Source organism: Anguilla anguilla, chromosome 9, assembly GCF_013347855.1.
Source record: "Anguilla anguilla isolate fAngAng1 chromosome 9, fAngAng1.pri, whole genome shotgun sequence".
NCBI lineage: Eukaryota > Metazoa > Chordata > Actinopteri > Anguilliformes > Anguillidae > Anguilla > Anguilla anguilla.
This window is the reverse complement of record NC_049209.1, coordinates 26,875,844-26,896,593: the sequence shown is the minus strand read 5'-3', so window position 1 is coordinate 26,896,593 and position 20,750 is coordinate 26,875,844. Positions and strand designations below refer to the sequence as shown.

The window sequence follows — 20,750 nt, the reverse complement described above, 5'->3', positions numbered from 1 at the left end:
TTTCAAAGGAAGGTCGACCGCTGAGACAGCCGATGACCTTCGGTGCTCAGCCCAGAGACGGCCGCCGCCTGACCTGAACAAAGCTGATGAGCGGCGCGTTCCGCGCGCGGAGGATCGGCCCCACAGCAGGAAGTGCGGAGAGGTAAATACACCCACGCCTGGGAACCTTCGCTAATAATTTTATCTCCGAGATGTAGAACCTGCGGGAATAAACGATAAGAGCGATAAGAAGGCTCGGAGGAAGACGTGCCAGATGGCTCTGTGAATCTGGTCTTGCAGGCAGCCGTTAAATGTAACCCGAGCGGTGGGAGCAGGACACGCTTCCCAACGCCGCCACCGCGCTGAACGCTACGCAAACGGGCCTCAGCTGACTGGTGACACAGCTGCACCTTGAAGGCGTTCCGAGAAACGATCCCATGCATTTTACCAACTGTCTGCCTTCAAAGCACAATAACAATTCAACACTAAAACAAAGTGCACATGAATCCAACATGAGTAAAAATTCATACTGAGCATTTCACTGTGTGGTTTTAAAGCAGTATACTATTTTATAAAAATAAAACATGAGAATATTACATGTAAAAAAATGTCACCATTTAAAATGATTCGTTTTTTTTCCTTTAAGTTAATTGCAGTTAATTAAGTGGACGTATAAGAGATGTACATAATTTATATGTTGATCAGATAACCTTTAAGGGTTGCATTAATGATTACATCCTACCCTAATACTACTCATAACTATAAACAAACATAAACAAAAAAGACTCTTGTGTATTTAGCAATGCTAAAATTACAGACATTGACTCCGAGTTTTGCTTCAGATGAATGCATGTTAAGCAGGCTTCTTAGGACACATTTATGTTATAAGAATTTAGAGTCCATTTTATAAAAACAGCAAAATCACTGTGAAGGCAGAACTGTGAAAGAACATGTTTTGGTTGCAGAAATAAGTCGGCTTTTGCTCTGCTTCGCTTGAGTCCATAATAGCCGCTTTGTGTGTAAATGTCACATCCGTAAAGGTAGAACAACGACACACATTGCCATTAAAATCATTACTCAAAAGCAAACATTTCATCAGCAGTCAGCTGATGTCCTGACAGGTTTGGAAAAAAAAAACCTTCATCGCAGCTGGAATGCCACCAATCAGAGAAGAGCATCATTCCTAGATGTGCAAACGGCTTCATTTCTCCAGGAAGTGAAACTCAAAATGCTGCAATTTTCACGCCTCATTCAGAAAGGAGTGAGAGAGAGAGCGAGGGAGTGAGAGAGAGAGAGAGGGAGAGAGAGAGAGCGATAGAGAGGGAGTGAGAGAGAGAGAGAGCGATAGAGAGAGAGAAAGAGAGAGAGCGCGAGAGAGAGAGAGAGAGAGAGAGAGAGAGAAGGAGGCAGAAAAAGAGATAGTCTGCTTATAACAGCTTAGGTAGTAAAACCCAGGATTACAATCCTGATTCAAACAACCAAACCACAATTCCACACATACTCCACAGAACCAGTTTGTATAGCTGTGGATTCTGCATCTACTCACTACAATACTGATAAAGAACCTGCTCTGCTCACGTCATAGGGAGGTAAACTATGCTGGTTGTCAGTTGTAATGAAACATCTTGTCAGCAGTACCTGTATCCAAAAATTCAGACACTTCCCACACACCAGGAACAAGTGTAGTATGTAGAAGTGGCACATAGCAAGGCAATTGTAGAAAAACAGGTTTTCTATTAGTAAATTACTATTTTTTTTCCATGCATGAATGAAAAAGTTACAAAACAGTGCTTATACTGTGGGGGGGGGGGGGGGGGGGGGGGGAAATCATAGACATATTATTAAAACAAAAGTTAAAAAAAAAAAAAAAAAGAACATTGTGACTGTGACATCACCCATTGACTTTCCATGGGCTTGCAAAATATGTTTTGTTCAACTGCATGTTCTTGTGGGAAAGAATTATTGACTTCATATTTTGACCGCATTGGCACTACTGACTTACACTGTAATGGGAATCTGAAATACCTACACTGCAGCCAACAAGACCAGGTCACCTCGCTTCAAACACAAACCCGGTCTTGGCTCCTTGGGGAAAAATGTGTATACAATGTTCTTTCTTTACACAAGGTGCTGGATCTGGTAAGAAATGAATCCAAAAATGTAAACCTAACTACAACGCTGGAACAAAAAAATCTCATGAGTTTTAATGACGCAGAGGCTGCGTCACATTTCACTGGCACTTTTTCACGTTTGCACCGATTTGCATCTACGTGGAAGATTCTGTAAAGATTCGCCAGTGAACCGGCTAATGGTGACTTCACTAACACACACACACACACAAGCACACACACACACGCACACACACACACACACACACAGAGCATACGACAGGAAATTAGCGGTACAATTAAATGTCTTCAGGCAACATGACTGATTGCATGAAGCACAAGCAGCATGCATAAACTTGCCATTAAATAAAAGCAGCCTAATAGCACTGGCACAAACAGCACACAATGTGAGCCTTCCAGCGCACACAGGCCTGCTTCCTCTACTCTCCACTCCAGATCAGGGACAGCGAACGGCCCTTTTCCACCAGGTTACAGGCCCTAAAAGAGGACAGGAACTTATCCACAGCGAGGGCTCCACAGATCCTGGAGCGCGCTCCCATCTGCTTTCCCACCGCACCTCCAGACCCGAGAAGATTACGCACAGTAGGAGGAACAGACAGGAAAAAGTGACTCTTATGTTTAAGATGCATTTTGGTCTATTTTTTTAGTAATCCGACTTCAGCATTTCATTTTTTTTCCCGGCACTGTTTAACTAAGTGGTTATGTGCCCAGTTCAGCTAAACACACACAAATCTTTTGGAAGACCTTTTTGTATTTATGGGTCACGGACTCAAACTCCACTATTTATCCACCGATCAACTATGGAATCGTTGTACTGGTGGTGACAAACTGTCTCAGTGATTGCTAGAAAATCCTTTAAATGAAAACATGATGGACAAATGCTACTGTAAGGCTGAATGTCATGTGTGCACTGTACTAGCACTGGAAAGCCAAATGAAAGGCACTTCCAAGCATCCTTACATTGCCACCTAGGTGTGGCAAGCATACTTCTGCAAAATGGCTGCCACACATCACCAATCATGAGCCTAACCAGACCGCTGAGATGTTTTACACACTATGTGAAGGAAATTATTTATGTAAACGTCAATAAGGTCATACAGTATAAAGATATGACGATAATGCCATTTAATAGTAAACTTAACTTTCTCAGATTCACGTCCTTCACTGCCTCCTTTTCAATGTTGCCACATAGTCTACTCCTTTTATAAGAGGGGTGCAGCATTTGGTGATCAGAACTATCAGTCAGTTAGCTGCTAGATCATCAACAGAAGAGCACCAAGCCCTAACTGCTTTAAGCATTTTAGTGGCAAAACAAGCAGCTGCGAAAGAAGCCAGTCGCTTGTTAACGTGTAACCGACGCCTGGGAATGATCCAGTAACACGAGAGCCATTGCGCAACGGAACACGGTGTGGGGAATGGTTTGGCTATTTTGCTGGTGGGTGACTGGCACTCTATAAAACAGATCCATCCCGGACGGTGCCAGTATCGACTGTGGCCACAAGCCGCCCCCCCCCGGGCGACGCACAACTGGCCCTAGCGCCACCCGCGTTTCAATTGGCTGGGACGACAGCACCTCATCACATACCACCCCAGCCCTCCCCCGTCAGGTGCCCACAAGTCGAGCTGCCCAACTGCAGAGTGATAATATGCGTGGCATCTGGCATCATGTGATTCGGAGGAGATATTGCAAGCTTGTGTAGGACACCCCGAATCAGTAGTGGAGGTCTGTGGCGGCAATGAGCGCTGATAAATATGATTAACAAGTATCAGCCTGTATATAACAGAAAATATACGATACAGCGACAGAAAAGACTGCATTAAGGCGGGTTAACTGTGTAATCAACTGCAAAAAGTGTTCAGTTAACTGCTGAGTAACAATAAAAACCAGCAAACCCTCCAGGGCTACAGTAGGGATTCCTGGAGTAGCAACTCAATAACCCACCTATATGTGCCACGACACTCAACTCTCGATGGTGGTGGGGGAAAGCCAAGGACACTGACAGATACACGCGCACACACACACAGCTGAAATAAAAGCTTCATTTATCGCGCGGCGCCTCTGTGGAGGCAGGCGGCCCCACCCCAGCGGAGCTCTGCTCAGATGACCAGCCGCTGAGACAGAGCACAGACCGTGTGGAACCGACGCCCGGATCACAAGACTGCCATCCCTCCGCCCGGACAACAACAACTCCCGGTCCCAGAGCGCCCCCGCAAGGCCGCCGACCGCGCTCCGGGCCTGCCGCTACACACCGCTCCCGCCGTCAAAAGACCCTTTTCTCATTTCGGTCAACTCCGTTTCACCTTTTGGGAAGCCCCCCCCCCCACGCCCAATGCCATCCGGTTACACATAGCAGAAGAGCTCGCTGTGAAGGAGCACGTGACGTTTAATCATTTCTTTGCTTTTTTTTGTTTGCAATCCTTGATTGCAAACAAAAAAAAAAAGGCGGCAAAAAATGTTGACAATGTCATCTTAAGCCAACTGCACAGAACATTCAGTGAGGCCAGTATGCCCTGCGGAATTGTTCACCGTTTGTTCAGAGCTGAGCACATCATAAGGCCTTGCAGCGTTAGTTACAGAACGGGCGAAAGCAGCTCTTGCATCAGTACTATGAAGAAGGTTAAGAGCGATGGGGGCGATGAGGGAACTTCCATTAACAGTTAAGTTGCAGGCAGCCGGCCCAGCATGACGCTGAGAAGTAGCTAGACAGCCCTTCTATAGGCACTGAGCGTAAAATCGTGCTCCTCCTGGCGCTGCCACCATAATATGCTTTTTATCTGATCGGAGCGTCTGCTCTGTTCGGTCTGCTTTCTCACGATCAAAATCATAAAGCATGACACTGGGCTCAGGAACACTGCTGCTGTTACTCATGGGTGCCTCGAGATAACACACCTTGTGTGTTTTCCCACAAACATGCTCGTTTCATGAATGAATGGACATCTCTCAACTAGAAGCTGAACCACGTACCCATGTCTTTAAGAAGGAGGATTTTTTTACCTTCTTCCTGCTTAGTTTTGCATTAATTTGACCCCCAGTGAGAAATAACCTGATTAAAATATGTGTTCAATTTCTAAAGCACTGTGATTGAACAATTTTTCAAATTTGTTTTCTATTTTTTACAACTTTTTCTGTTAAAATATTAAGTCCTCATCTTGAATATCTAATAGGTGCAGTTTTTTTAACACCACAATCAGGAAAGGCGAGGGCATGTAGTAGGCCTATATTTAAATATGAAAAGACAGTTGTCACGCTAGCCCATGGAATGCATCTTACACCAACTCAATTGTGTTCAGCTAACTTCTTGCCAACTCACAATAACAGAACAATAAATGTTTGTCTTTCAGAATTTTATTATGACACTTGTACCAGAAGCGGAATTAAATAAGCTATATATATATATATATATATATATAAAAATAATAAATAAATAATGTTCGGACATTCTGATCAAAATGAATTTTTGCCACACAGGCTAATAATAGAAAAGCCTTGGAGCGGTTTATGTTTTATTGATTCATGTTGCGCAAGCTACAGTAGGCAGAATTAATCTTTTGATCCGGGCTGTGAAAAAGTGGGTAAGCCAACTAGGTAGCTAGGTTTTTCCAGAACACACGCTTTGGCTGCTCCAGTGCTCCTCAGAGCTATCCAATGACACCACTGCACTCCTAACAGCAATGCGGTCATCACCCTAACTATTACAACTGTATCACCTTTTTGCGGTATAAAAAAACACAATTATGTAAATACGTTTCCTTCTTAAAATCAATACTACAGCAGAACTAAGTAAACTATACAAGGAGTGCACAGGGTTCACATAAACCGAAACCAACAATGCCACACCCCTCTCTATGAAGCGTGGCACCCCTCCCTATGAAGCATGCGTCTGCTCGCGACAGGCACAGCTTACTATTCCTAATTAAGAGGAAATAACCCATTTAAAATTGGACAGCTGAGATGTAGCCCACACAACAGAGTTTAGGGAAGACCGGCAAACTTAAACCCACACCGTCCAGCAACCAACATGCTCTCACCGCAGGAAGAAAACAATCAGCTATACAACTTTATAAGGCCAACCACTTCTGTAAACAAACTGGCTTTTATACTTAATCTCTAGTTACAACCTGTTAACATACAAGACAGCACCTTTAGTGACCACATTATAGTAACACTACCATAGTGGCCGTGAAAAATGTAGCTATATAATTCCAGTTTATTGCAGAGACAGCTTGTCGTGGAGGTTTATAAGCCTAATTCAGAATGGACTTCTTTATACAGACGACTCTGAAACAGTCAGAAACATTAAATAAATAGATTAAAAACAACGCCTGGATAGTTATTATTGCAGTCAGCAAAGGAAATCAGGATTGAAAAAGCACGGGTGAAATGATGTGTCTTTGGTACTGTTTATAAAGCAGTCACCCTCGTATCGGTCTGAGCGAGGCGTTCACACACCTGAGAGTTCCCCAGGAGCACGGTCTGACCGCTGGACGATTCGAGACCCGCGGGTCTGCGTGTGCGAGAGGGTACCCGCGGTTCGGCCAGATTGGTTAGGTAGAATTCAGGCAAAGTAAGAAGGGCTTCATAGGTTAGCAGCAGGATTTTGTGCTCAATCCTAAACCCGATGGACAGGCAGTGTAGGCTGAACAGCACAGGGATGATCTGATCACAGGAAGGTGAATGGTTAAGCACTTCCTGACACACTCAAACTTGCTTGGGACTTCGTCAGTGACGTTGTCGACCGGCGGTAGCCAGGCCTGTTCCTGGAGATGTACCTTCCTGTAGGCTTTCATTCCAACCCTTACAACGCACACCTTATTCAACAGCTAGACATCTTAGTTGAGCTGCTAATCAGTAGAGACAGGTGTGCCAAATCAGGGTTGAGAAGAAAACCTCCAGGATGGCACATCTCCAGGAACAGGGTTGGTTACTACTGTTGTAGACAGCACTGCTATAGCAGTCTGGTTCTGAGGTAATAATGGCTTGTATGAGGGCATCAGGGAGGGTCAGCATTGCGTAGGTAGCCTAGTCACAACAGCAGCCTCCACCCCCTGCTTGCCAAACATTAGGCTTTCTGTTACTCTTCTCAGAGGCCCAGGATTTCCCACAAGTCACTTCAGTCATGAACACTCCATTTTAACGGGTTCTGCGAATATGCATTCATACTTCAGCCATAATCAGACACGGTTTGGCCAATGACTATAATGAGGCTTCTTGAATGCATCGGAACAGAAATCTCAAATCTGAACAGCAAAACTGAGCTTTATCAATGTAAAAAATCTGCTTTAAAAGTCAAACTGAGAGGACTCCATGAAATAGCAGTAACTGCCAAGCTGTAGGCCCCATGAACTAAAATAAGCAGCTGTGACCGTACAATCAAATATTTGTGAGGGTTGGACCAGAGGAAGTTCCTGGTTGGCAGTTATCATGTAAAATGAAGGCCAGAAAATGGGACAATCTGATAGCTAGCAAGAAGGTGAATGAATGTCAAGGTATTTATTATTTTTTTGGAGTGACTGGGATTTGTACAAGCTGGTAGTAAAAGTTTTACTTATGTAAACTGTCAGTGTTTCTGAATTTTGCCTATGCCATAGTGTCAGCACCTTATAGCTGAAACTAGCAGCAAGGTCATTTTGTTGATACCAGCTCCTTCAAGTAGTATATTTTCCAACAAAAAAAAAGAAAGGACAGAAAAAGACAAACCAGAATGAAAAAACGCTAATTACCCATGGGTTGCTCGGCAATGGTGGACAGATCCACCGCGTAATGCTACAGCGTCACAGCCACAACATGGGGGGGGGGGGGGGGGGGGGGGGCAGCAGCAGCAGCGCTGGGGCACCACACACAAGCTGCAGGAATGCAGTGGGACAGGACAGGGGAACAGGAGTGCCCAAATTCTTTTCGCATGACCTCAGCGCCGCGTTTCTGGGCTCTTTTATTCCAGTCGGTCGGGTTGCGGATTGTGGCGGATCCCCCGCTCGCGAGGACTACCGCCATTTCCTCCCCTTCCACCGTCCGTCCGCCTTCCGCTGTCCGGGTCACGCGACGGTGAGATCAGGTCCCTCAGAAGCAGGCTCACACCGTACCACCCCGTGAATGAGCAGCTCTACTGCGTTTCCCAGCAGCACACTCTTCTGCGTGTGCCACTCCACTGACAGGCACGGCTCAGCGGGCACACCCAACGGCACAATGACCCGCATGCTAATGGCAGAACGCTAAACGACTGCTCCGAGCACATCTGCCCTTTTCACCCGCAGAGGCTGTAATCTAATACTGGACAGAGGGTTTACAGTGCAGCTTTGATATTAATCGCTATGACTTCCAGTTCTACAAAATGACAGAGCTACACTACATAAGCTCTACCAAAACAAAAAAAACATGGCAGCCCATCCGTACGTAAATGGCACATATACTTTTGACAAAAATATTTCACAGCCATGTTTGTTCGTATTTGTATTGTATTGTATTATATTTAACAAGACATGGCCTATATTGTAGGGCTGCTGGTTAGGTCAACCTGTTAAGGCCCTGTTCCAGGACATGGAGGAGCAAATCCAGACCCTGCCAGGGCCGACTGCGCCCAGCAAGCCCACCTGGCCTGTAGGGCCCCAATACTACCCTGCAGATACACAAAAAACTCTATTTGTGGCACAATACAAAAACAGCAGTGTGTGTCTGTGTGTGTGTGTGTGTGCGTGGCGTTTTGTGCATCCAATGACAATAATGTAGGCCCTTTTCTGACTGAATTTACCCAGAAAATACCAAATGAACTACAAGACAGATTAAGAACACATTTAAAGGGTATGGCTGAAAATAACATTCATTATACTCTTCCCAGAACAGTGATACATGCCCTAAAAAACTGCCAGATAATGGACAAAGTGGGAAACAAAGCGGCCATTCTGAGCCGTGCGATGTCTTCACCTTCTGCTAAACCCCAACAGCAAATAAAGGCGGCAAATGACACTAAACTCAGACACTAAACCTTGCATTTGTCAATGACGTGCGCCGAACCATTTCAAGTATTTAAGGTATTCTTTTCTTGTTTGTGACAAACACAGCCCCACACAAACACACACACACACACAGCCCCACACAAACACACACACACACACACACACACACACACACACACACACACACACACACACACACACACACACACACACAGCCCCACACAAACACACACACACAGACACACACACACACACGCACACACACCCACACACACGCACACACACACACACACAGACACATGCGCAGAACCACGCAGCCCTTGACAAAGCGAAGCGTTGTTTTGCTGGTGGCTGGACTTCTTTTCACTCTGGAGGCGTTTCCAGTTTGCTCAGCACCTGAGCACCACGGGCCGTCAGTGGGAAATGCGCCGTCGACGAGACCGAGAAAGCAGCAGCACGGCAAAAAAGCCGGACAGGAAGCTCCGCTCACCGCACAGGACGCCTGTCACGGCTCCTACTGCAGTCCTCAGTTTAGCGGAACACGAGCTGCAGCTCATTCACCATTGCTCATACACTCCTCACTGACAGATCACACAGGCTAATATGAAACGTGCGGCCTGCGTGAAACTGCATACGGGTTTTTCACTGAACAGTGTTCACTTGAAAATGAATCTGAATTGGTCACATTCCTGCTAGAAGATGGTGCGTAACATAGGCTACGTGCAGTAAATTCTACTGTTCGTTGCCAGTTGCTGCTGCAATCTTTAGCCATGATGCAAACACTATTTGTCTCTGACAATGAACCAGAACGATCTGACAGCATTCGGCAGTTGCAAAACAAACGTCACACAGGGACTAACAACACCCCCCTCCCCACCCCCCCGATCCTTACGCCCATTCTGTCATAATGGAGACAAAACTGTTTACACACTTCGCACTCTGATTAACCAGAATGTCCAGAAAATCGTTCCGTTATGGGTGGCTGTTTTTAATCCAGCTGGAAAAGCAGCACCGGTCCGTACTGCAGAGAAAAGGAAAGACCTGAGAAAGATCGGTCAGCCCTTAACCTGAGCTTTGGTGGAGCACCTGTGCCTCAGGGTGCGACGTGCACGGCACCACAGGGAGTCGTGCTAAAGTGCGCATGATGCACTTCCTCTGACATCATAGCATCACGTGATGTCACTGTCCTCACTGAGGCAGGCAGGAGACTTCACAACACCATGATGTACGTCCATTTGCCAGAAGCAGGATCCTAGCCCAAATCCTCTCAAAAGGATTTATATCTATTCTTAGGCCAAAAGGCATAAAATGTACAAATAATTCTGCACTGGTCTCAAAAGGACCACAAGGAAATGTGTTGTACATATTTTTTTTTAAAACCAATACGGGACTGATACTACAGGCATAAAACATAATATTATCCCATTTAATATATAAAACTGGCTTTACTTGCATCATAGCATTTCATTTGGGGTTCCCCGAAGACAAATTTCCAGTTTATTTCCCTATAAAAACACAGTAATTGTGTGTGTGTGTGAGAGAGAGAAATAAAGCCATGTATGGTAGCCAGTAGCTTTATGGACATATAACTGCTATGGCTTTCCTGGATATTCGGATTCATTTCACCGTGATCAGCTCACACACAGTGTTCATAGACAGTCGCTGAGGGAAACCGCAGGCATCCAATCAACCGCAGGAGTCCAGTGCGATGAGGCGGGCAAATCCCCACCTGCTAAACCTCCCTCCCTGGGCGCCATGACAGACCTCTACATAAGAGTGGACTCACGCCAGATCAGCTTGCCGCGGGGTTGTGTGGCAAAAACGGCGGTCTTCCCATTCGTTTGAATGGGGGTAGTGCGTTTAGGCTGCGGCAGTGGGGACCGCATGGGGTGCTGAAAAAAACGCAGCGGCCTGCGGCAAGAAAGTAGAACCAGAATCAACTTTTGCCGGAACGCAACCCGACGTCACGCTGCAGTGGCCAATCACGTAAGTTGTTTAAATTACCATGCAGTGGTCCGCTGTTTACCGAGCAACTGTCAGATTAATTAATGACGCGACTCATTTCCTAAGATTTTATTTTATTATCGTCATCGTGATTTGACAGTACCGGGTAATGGGATGAGTACTGAAACAATAATTAGGCTACTAGCTAAATATCAATTCCGAATGTCGGAATTAAGCTGTATAAAAGATTCGCTATTTAGCAGTTCTTGCATGTTAGTTTATTGTGCCTAGCACTATGGAGTTCATGGACCAAACGATGATACTCTCCCAGTTGTGTCCTTGCTTGGTTTATTTTGTGTGCCCAGCTTCGACGTCTGCGTCTGGCTGGCAGTCTGCGCTGCAAAATAACGATAGCAAGAAGCTTCCTTCGGTTTGAGTTTTTGTCCATTTTTTTTTTTTTGAGTTAGCGGACAGGAAATGGAGGGGGGTTAAAGTTCACAACACGACGTCACACAAATGGGCCATTTAGTGACATGCCCACACCACCGCACAACCCTGCGGCAAGGTGCCGCATTGCCTGATCTGGTGTGAATGCAGCCTAATGTGTCTTCCTGTGGGGAGCTGCTGACCACAGCGGACAGAGCTGGGCTCAGTTCCATTCCTATTCAGTCAATTCAGAAAATTGGCTGAAAATGAATGAATTAAAATCCTCCTATATACATTTTTCCATTCATGAACTCACTTTGATTTCACTTCCTGAACTGGCTGATTTTATATGGAGATGACCCTACCCCTGCAGGAGCTGCTGCCGCGGTCAGAATTCGAGCCCAGAACGTGGTGCCTCGCTGCACTGAGAACCGGTGCTTTAGCCGTACGAGCCACCTGCCCGCCCGCTACAATGTGCTGAATTATTATTCTTTACTTCCTTAAACCCAAGCTAAACAGGATACATTCACATTCTAAAATCTCCACAGTCAGGAGTGAGACCCCCATAGTAACTCACTCCCATATATGGGCAGTGGGCAAGGCTCCGCCTGCTGCATCGCACACTCCGGCTCTCTTACGCGAAAATGAAACCTCTGCGGAGGACAACAATTAGCTTAGGAGTAATCTTATTGGCCGAGCAGTCAAGCGTGAATCAGTTGGGCGCTTAAATACCCTTTGCAGCAAGAGACTGAGCCAGGGTCTTTTTTTTGTGCTGAAAAGAAAAGAAAATGTTCTTTTCTTTGCTGCTGACATCAAATAAACCCAGCAAGTTAAAAAAACAGCAATTTTCCCCCAACTGCTCAATTTTTATGTCTGCTAATTAGTAGAATCAGGCGCACCAAGTTAGGGTTGAAATGAAAACCTACAGGATGGTAGATCTCCAGGAACAGGGTTGGGTAACCTCTGTTTTACACGATCCACGACAGAACTGCCGGCTTAATGATCGTCATTCAGGCACCTATGCCTTACCACCCTGGGGAGAAGCGCAAAGACCCCATCTTACACAAGAAGAGAACATGAAGAGAACGACGCATTCAAAATGCTCAGCCACGCCAGCTCATCTGCTTGCTTAAATAAATGCAGGTAAACAGACTGTAATTTGGTTACTTTGGCCATTCTTCATCAAGGTATGTTCAGGCACAGAATCTCAGCTCCAGGCACATCAGCACATCGTCCCGTTAGAAATATGAAGCCGTTTCTGAAACCGAAGCGCCGCTTGCTGCCGTATGCAGTGCTTCTGATTTTTTTTGTTGACTACCTGACTTTGGTTCACTCGGGAGGTGAACTTGCTTCTTTCTGACCAATCTTGCTGAGATGGAGAACCTAGTATTGTTGATTGGGTTAGGGGCACGTTATGCACAGAGACATCCGGCACTCCTCCTTCAACAGCTAGAGATCTCACTAGGCTGGTATTCAGTTGAATCAAGCGTGTCAAATCAGGGCTGAAATGAAAACCTACAGGATGGTAGACCTCTAGGAACAGGGCTGGGCAGCCACAATGTAGACCTGCATGAAGCAGTGGCTCAGTGCTCTAAAATCACAGCTACACTTCAGTCTGTGAATCTCAAAACTGAAAAATTTAAATGCCCGTCCACAAATGAACGTCAACGGCTTTTCCTCCACTTTTCATCTATACTTGGTGGAAAATCCAGTTTCAGAATTTTGTCCCCCTTTCAATTTGGACCCCGTTCTGTAATCTCAAAGCTAATCAAACAAGATTGCTTTACTTGACAGAGGTCCACTGTCATGACTGTAATTTTGTACTCGCCACCACACTAACACACAACCACATATATGGACACAGGGTTCAACAATACTGCTCGCCTGGGGCGAGTTAAACCAGGTGACAGACAGGTAAAACTGCTCATCCACTCCACAGGGCGAATGACGATTCAGGGCTGATTCACAATCGAGTTAGTTCAAGTCTCTGCTTGGCACCGCAAAGTTAGCACAGAAGTGGTGTTGTGTATGAGACAGAAAAAATGTTAGGGCAGGGGTCAAGTTACTCAAGTTACTGATAACATTAGTACGATAGACATCAGCCAAATATGCCAAGAAACTGAAGTGTCATCGACAATTACACAGCACACGGCAAATATCAACAACCGGCTGAAGACAAGCGTCAAAATATAACAGCGTCTCACTTTAGCCTATGAGGCATCTCGTCATTTTTAAGAATGATGCAAAAAGTGCAGTAAACTGGCACAGCACACTGGCATTTATGGCGTTATGCTTTTAATTTCACTTCTTTCTCCACTTAAGTTAATTAACGCTTGACACAATATATTGCCTCACTCCTGAGCTAAGGTAGTACAATGCTAGCAGGCTACTTGGCTAAACATAACCTCATCAATGAAGCTAGCTAACATTAGCTAGTCATTTCTGCTTTAAACTACCAGGGCCTACGAATGAAAATGTACTCAACGGCAGCACATTTACTTCAATGCGAAAAATTAAACCTTGATCAATGTGCACTGTCCCTTTTAAATAAACAGTGTAGATAAAATTAGTCACTAAAACACAAAATAAAACAAAAACACAACCTTCACAGTCACTGTGGTGAGCCGTAGCAAAGCACAGCCATGTTGATATTTCTGGTTTGTGTGTCTCCAGCATTCACAGCAATGTAGGCCCTTTCATGGCTGGATCTCTGCCACTACTATTTCTCCACACAGTTATTCATTGCTCATTGCTCATTGCTGCTAGCACACTCAATTCCTAAATAAAATGCTTCATCTAAGATGAATCTCCATCTAATGCTTAAACGGTTGACTTTTATAGTTCACTTCCTGGTATTAATTTGGTATTATTTCAGTTTAGCTGTATGCTTTCGACCATTTGTGTGTGCGATGAGGGGTATTTTAGGAATTCACAGAGGCTTCTAACAGCATGAGAGAAAAGCAGTGCATTTGAAGTAGCCTAACTCCAAAGCAACTGGTGAAGCAACGTTGTGCCTCCAGTGGTTGTACTTTATCCAGTAGTGTAGTATATTATCCAAACATTCTTCAAAAAAGTAAGTTCATTCTCATTTTGGCTTAGAACTATTTTCTATGGCACATGCAACCTGAGACCACTGTGCTCAAGTCCAGGAGTACGGGAACAATGTAAGAACTGATATTCAAGTTCATAATTCTGAATAAATGCTACAAATTTAATTTGTTCACAGCCTCTGGAAACACAGTGTCCTAGTAAAAGCTGCTCTGGAGATACTTCCAGTGTGTTTTCTTGCTTTAGACCACAAGCCCATAAATGAGCCAGCACCAGCCACTGTAAAGCCAGCTGGTCATCAGAAGCCACTTTAAGTCTCTAAAATATTGCTCATATACACATAAGAACTGTCTGAGCTCATCAAGAACGCAAACTAAAACTGAAAAGATATTTTTAGTGAACATTTCATTTCAATCACGTTTTTCCACTATCTGATGATACCAGACAAGTTAAATATAACACATGCTTTGTGTATTATGCACTTCCTGTCACAAGTAAACTCTGAATCTTAACACTGAAGTCTGGGATTGTTTCATATAACCTGGTATATTTTCAGTTGACAGCAGAAATCCCATCAACTAGATGGCAAGTTTTCACAGCACCTACTTATCTAACCACTTATCATAAGAAATAGAGCCACTGCCCAACAGACAATGTCAAGGGCATTCTCAAGATGTTTCACTAGGCATTAACAGCCAATTTATTCATCCATTTCCAGCCCCTGCTTTCAGCCCCAGTTCAGTGTTTGGGATATAAAGCAAAATCTACTAAGAGTGAACATTTATATATTCAATCACTGAGCAAACCAAGGATAGCAGAATACTGAAAATATAAACCTTCACAGCAGGAAGAGTGCCAGCCTGCCAGATCTACACAACAGCAAAATCTGGATCTACCTGGCCATTAGGGTACTGTATTTAACCTGTCGAGACAAGAGGTGGGATAAATATCATTAGAGACACAAGCTTCTGTGGATTGAGGTTCAAGGCCTCTCCACATTAAAACAAAACGTGTCATGTTCATGTGTCTATAGGAAGCTCCGATCCACCCAAATTCAATTTAGTAAAATCATGAAAAACAAGGAGGGGGGGGGGGGACGCCAACTGGCAGCAACATGTAGCCCATCCAGAGCCTTTGGTAATATGCGATGTTCCAGTTCAGTTCTAAAAATAGCAGGAAATGGCTGATTTGACAGTAAAAGTGGCTCCGTTTTTGCCGCTGTGTTTTTACACTCCACAGCGGTTAGGCCTATCCCAACCCCCCCCCCCCCCAGTCATTTTTATTTGGGCGTTACGCCCTTAGCCTCGGTCCCTGGAAAATGGCAGCTTCCCCGAGAGGTCCTCGCAGTCTCAAAGCTGTGATCTAACTGCGGCCGGGACCTCCTTGCTCAACTGAGCTCAATTACTTAACCCCTTCCACATTACGCTACTTAACCCTTTCCTCACTTGCCCCGGAGCAGTGTTTCAGTTCGGGGACACTTTTTTCCCCATCAAAATTTGTTGATTAAAGTTGCAGAGGCATTATGAGAGTGGGGTGGGGGGCTGTTAGGGTGAGAGTTCAGGGATGTGGGGTTTTATAAAAATAGATCATATAGATATCAAATTGTAACTTCAAACTATTTCTAAAACACTGACCAACTACACACACACAAACACACTGAATCTGAGACCTACCTATCTTTTTTAGGAACAGACATAGGTGCAGCCAAATGACTTAAGAAATTCAACTAGAAAACACCAGAAATCTCACAAATTTATTGTAACGTTCCTCTACGGTTGGTGGGATAGTCAGGTACGACAATCCCACCAAGTAGATATTCAAATGCGATGACGCATGCACAGGAACTTGCACACTGAATGCAAAAGAGCAAGCATCTAAAATCCAAAAAGCATCTTTAAAATTAGGTTAGATATGTTGCTCAATATTACACTGTCAGACAACATTGCTGGTTGTCTCTAGGCAGTCCTCTTTCTCCAAAATTCACTATCACAGAATTATCTTCTAAGAAATCAAGCACTCAATGTGCTCTAGTAATAGCTTTGTTTCGAATGGAACTCCGGAATTTGGAGTAGGAAAACAAACTTTTGCCATTCAATATAGATGTTGCCAAATCCATCAAAACTTAAAAATAAAGGATAGACACTAAGTTGCAACCATATTCTATTCATAAACAGAAAAATACTGTATTTAAATTTCAAGTGGGGAAAACTGAGATTGAGATTCAAATGAAAGAATATAGGCCTACTCTTTCTTATCTTGTTGACATAGCCTACTGGCGATTGAGTTTATGCTGCATTGTATGTTGATGGCTTTAGACTATAATATGGGTATCATTTTCTATCATTTGAAAATAACAGTGGCACTTTTAATTTTGAAAGAAAACCTGCCTGTTGGTAATCATTTGATGATTACATTTTTAATATCATTCTTTGTTAAATAAATTAAAATTACATTTCCATTGGTAAAGATATTTTTTCTTTGATTTACCAAAAATCTGAACCGAATCTGACACCAAAACTGAACTGATACAAACCATTAGTTTTGTGAACCATTTCATCTATACTAAGTTCACAAAAGCAATTTATTCCTTTAGAAAATATTCTTACTAGGACTGGCAGAGAGTGCCAAATGCTAAAATGTAGCTACATGAACATCAACACAAAAATAAAACCGGAAGTGTTGCGTTGAAGTAAAACAGTTGGAATTTACTCCTGATGGGATTCAGCAGAGTTTTTTCTGGGATTCCACAGCGAAATCATAAATGACCTGGTATATGGCAGTGCACTAAAATAATGCGTTTTCATACAAATTCAGAGAAACAAACCAAGTCAGCAAAATAATCCAGTTCTGTTTTGCAATGAAACCTGGAAATAAATCTGCTTGATCTGTTGTTTATAATCCTGATAAAGTGTGGCAAAATTATTAATACAGATAATAGCTCATCTGTGCCTTTTCTGTTCCACAGACATTATGACTTCACATTTCATGAGATGATGAAAGGATTTTGTTTTTATTTAGACAGCAGTGCAGATATTTCAGAATAGGGTTCAACGAGTAACACATGGAACTTCATTTCCCAGAAGTGCCCTGGGCAAGGACCACATACAGTTATGTTGCTTTAACCTCCGATGATAGGTGCAATGCATTGGAGGTCCATTATCACAGACTAATCCATAATATGGCCAGGAATTTCTGCAGCAGATTGACATAGCCACCAATGCACTACAACCCTCACCCACCACGGCAGCCACACCGATGCCCACCCCCTACCTCAATTACACAACCACTTCCTCAAAGGCACAGCACGGGAACAAAGCAAGACAGCACACTGCCGAGGAAACTTGCGAAACTCTGGAGCACACCAGGGACATGGGGACCAGGTCTAGAATACGGGTATAAGCCTCCGCCCTACTGGACAAAAGACAATGGAGCTAAAGCTTCCTGGACAAGACAGAAGACAGGCTAATGATAGCACTGCTGAGGTCAGGGGGACACAATAGTGTGGGGGGGGACAAGGGGCTGTCTCTCCCAGACAGAGGCACCATTCAGCCCCCATACCCCCCTTCTCTTTCACACACCAGAGTCTGCATGCCTTTATGCAACTCGCTCACACACACCCCCCATACAATTCCCCAGGCTGGGTGTGACACTGGCTAAAATGTGTGTGCACCGCTTGTAACTTGGAAACTTTCTCCCAGCAAGAGCTCGCCTAGTATAGCTTTCTTTAAACTGAAGCACACCCTACCCCACCCACAAAAACAGATCCAAAAATGTATTTCGACGAATGAAGATGAATTTAGAAACATTATATCTGGAGGAAAATGAACGATAGCATAACTTCATCAAATATACCTCGTAATCGGTCTGTAATGTAAACATGGTTAATTATTCGGGATAAAAATATTATGTGAAAAACACATATCAACCGTTCTAGGCCAGTAGTTAAAAGACAGATCCCGTTTAATTCACAAAATATACGTGTCCATATAGTCAGGCTCAACTAGCTATACATACTGTACCATGCATAAGGGAAGTTATGGCCTAGCCTCCTTCCCAAGAACTTAATATCAAGAAACGACCGACTGGGGGCAAGTAAGCAGAAATTGAGCAGCGCCACAAGACACTACTTTAATAAGTTTTTAATGACGACTTCGAGTTGACAATCAACCCTGGCGTCGGCTTCAAAAACCAGATACAAACATAGCATTCGCTAGCTAACAGTCAGCTAACTTGTGACAAAAGGCAAACCGCATTCTGTTTTCTTAGCCCACTCCCTCCCAACAAAAGACACAATATACACCATTTTAATTTGCTGAATATCAAAATGGGACCACAGTTGGGGTGGGGGTGAGAGGAGGAGGAGGATGGCGAGAGAGGGAGGGAATAAAAAAAACAAGAGAAGGGGGGTCAATCGGTTGCCCTGCCTGGTACGGCGAGCTTGGACGTTCGTGATCAACGGAAGCAGATGGCTAGCGTTAACCACCACCGACTAGTGAAGAAGCGAATGTTCTGACGTTAGCGAACCAACACAGGAATGCTTCGGAAGCCAGTCATGTTAACACCGAACACCACCCAAGTCGATATTTTACCATAACCACAAATGCATTGTTGTGTCAACGGTATATATATGGTCTAATGTCAGACAGGTAGCTACACTAGTCAGCTAATGTGAAATGTACCCGATGTACTGTTGCGTTGAGTCGGTTAACGTTAGTGGGCCGTCAGAAAAGAAGGGACGAGTGAATAGCTAGCTTATGACATTAGCCACAGGGAAACATCATAACGCGATAACAGTGGCCAACGGCTTGTTGGCTACATGAAGCTAACTATCTAGGTATCTAGCAAGCGAGCTCATGAGTCATTTATCATAGCGACTAGCTTGCTAGCGTGTTAGCTACCCAATGCTCATTGACAGTATTCTCCTCACAAATAGCGACTAGCTGCTAGCGACCTATGTTCAAGTGACCCCCCTCGTACACACACAGTCAAAACACCCTGCATCCAAAAGGCACATGGGTGACGTTACGGTTTCACCGTGCGACACTGCACCAAACCCGTCGTAGATACAAATATGGGACAACACATAGCACATAAAACATTTAGCTAGTTAATTAGTTAGCTAGACAAGTTAATTAAATGTTTGCCTGCTTCATCAACAGTGTAGTTATCTACTCGCAAAGAGCACCGACTGACTATGGGAAACTAGCTAATAGTTCGCTAGCTACCGAGCAAGCAATAGTTACACCCATCATCGCCCGACATAGCCATACAAACCCATAACAAGCTAACTTGGCTAACGCCTGCTAACGTTAGAACAGCAATGTTATTTGCGCCCGGGACTTGGGTATTTACCTAGCTAATGCTAGCTAGATACTTTCAGGCATCTAATTACAAAAATCACTGGGCCCTCACCCATTACGAATAATCTAATACCAAGCAATAGCGTGCCGAATGTGAAGCGGACACTTACCCGTCCGACGGGCCAGGATTAAAAGGAACAGGAGCGAATACCGTATCCAAGGAGTAGCTAGTGCTCAACCCGTTCGGGGGGAGGAAGAGTGGAGCCGAGATTCTGGTTTAGCACTCGTTGTTCTCCCTGCGCTCCCCGAATTGGTCTGCGATGTTGTTGCTTTGCCGAGTGCTGTCAAACCAAACTGCTGTTGTTGGTTAGCGTATTGTAACTCTTCTCCAAGGCCAGCCGTGGCCCAGAAGCTGGCTTTTCAGTCACAGGCAGGTCCCAAAGATGGCGGCGGTGCGTTCCACCTCCTCCCTCTGTGACAAACACGGGGAAAAATATGAAGGAACACCCTGCAAACTCACTAAAACTAACCTGCGACCACGCCCTTGCTCCAGTCCATGGGCTTATGTGTCGCTCTGGTTGTGATATTTGATGCGGGTGTGCTGTATTTTCACTGTTTATTCGGGGGCGCAGATTTTCTGTCCCGTCGTCTTCCCGTCTGTTCCTGGAGCCCCAAGCTCCGTTTGCTCGTGCTGACCGAATCCTAGTGGCCGCAGCGCGCGGAGTACGGGCGGCGCGGCCAAGTCCCGCGGGGCGGGGACATCGCGAGAGGGAGCTTGGAGTGGGGGTTTTGGTGAAGAACATGCCTTCAGAGTCTGACATTAACTGATCAATAATCTTTGGCGTCATATTCCTCGCATTCACGCATAATGTCTATGTACAGTTTATCATACCCAGATACCCAAGCGCATCATTTTGAGTAATCTTAACTAGTTTTGTAAACTCTCTGTGTTACAAAGTTCTGCATGAATGCT

At 44.6% G+C, this 20,750-nt stretch overlaps 1 protein-coding gene across 1 annotated transcript in view; it reads right to left on the bottom strand.

Moving 5' to 3' along the window:
* taok1a (TAO kinase 1a) overlaps window positions 1-20,503 on the bottom strand; it is a 44,947-nt gene extending 24,444 nt beyond the window's left edge. Inside the window, exon 1 of the mRNA XM_035435415.1 lies at window positions 19,948-20,503. The gene's annotated coding sequence lies outside the window, so the exon portion shown is untranslated. The remainder of the gene's footprint in view (window positions 1-19,947) is intronic.
* Window positions 20,504-20,750: the final 247 nt, after the last annotated feature.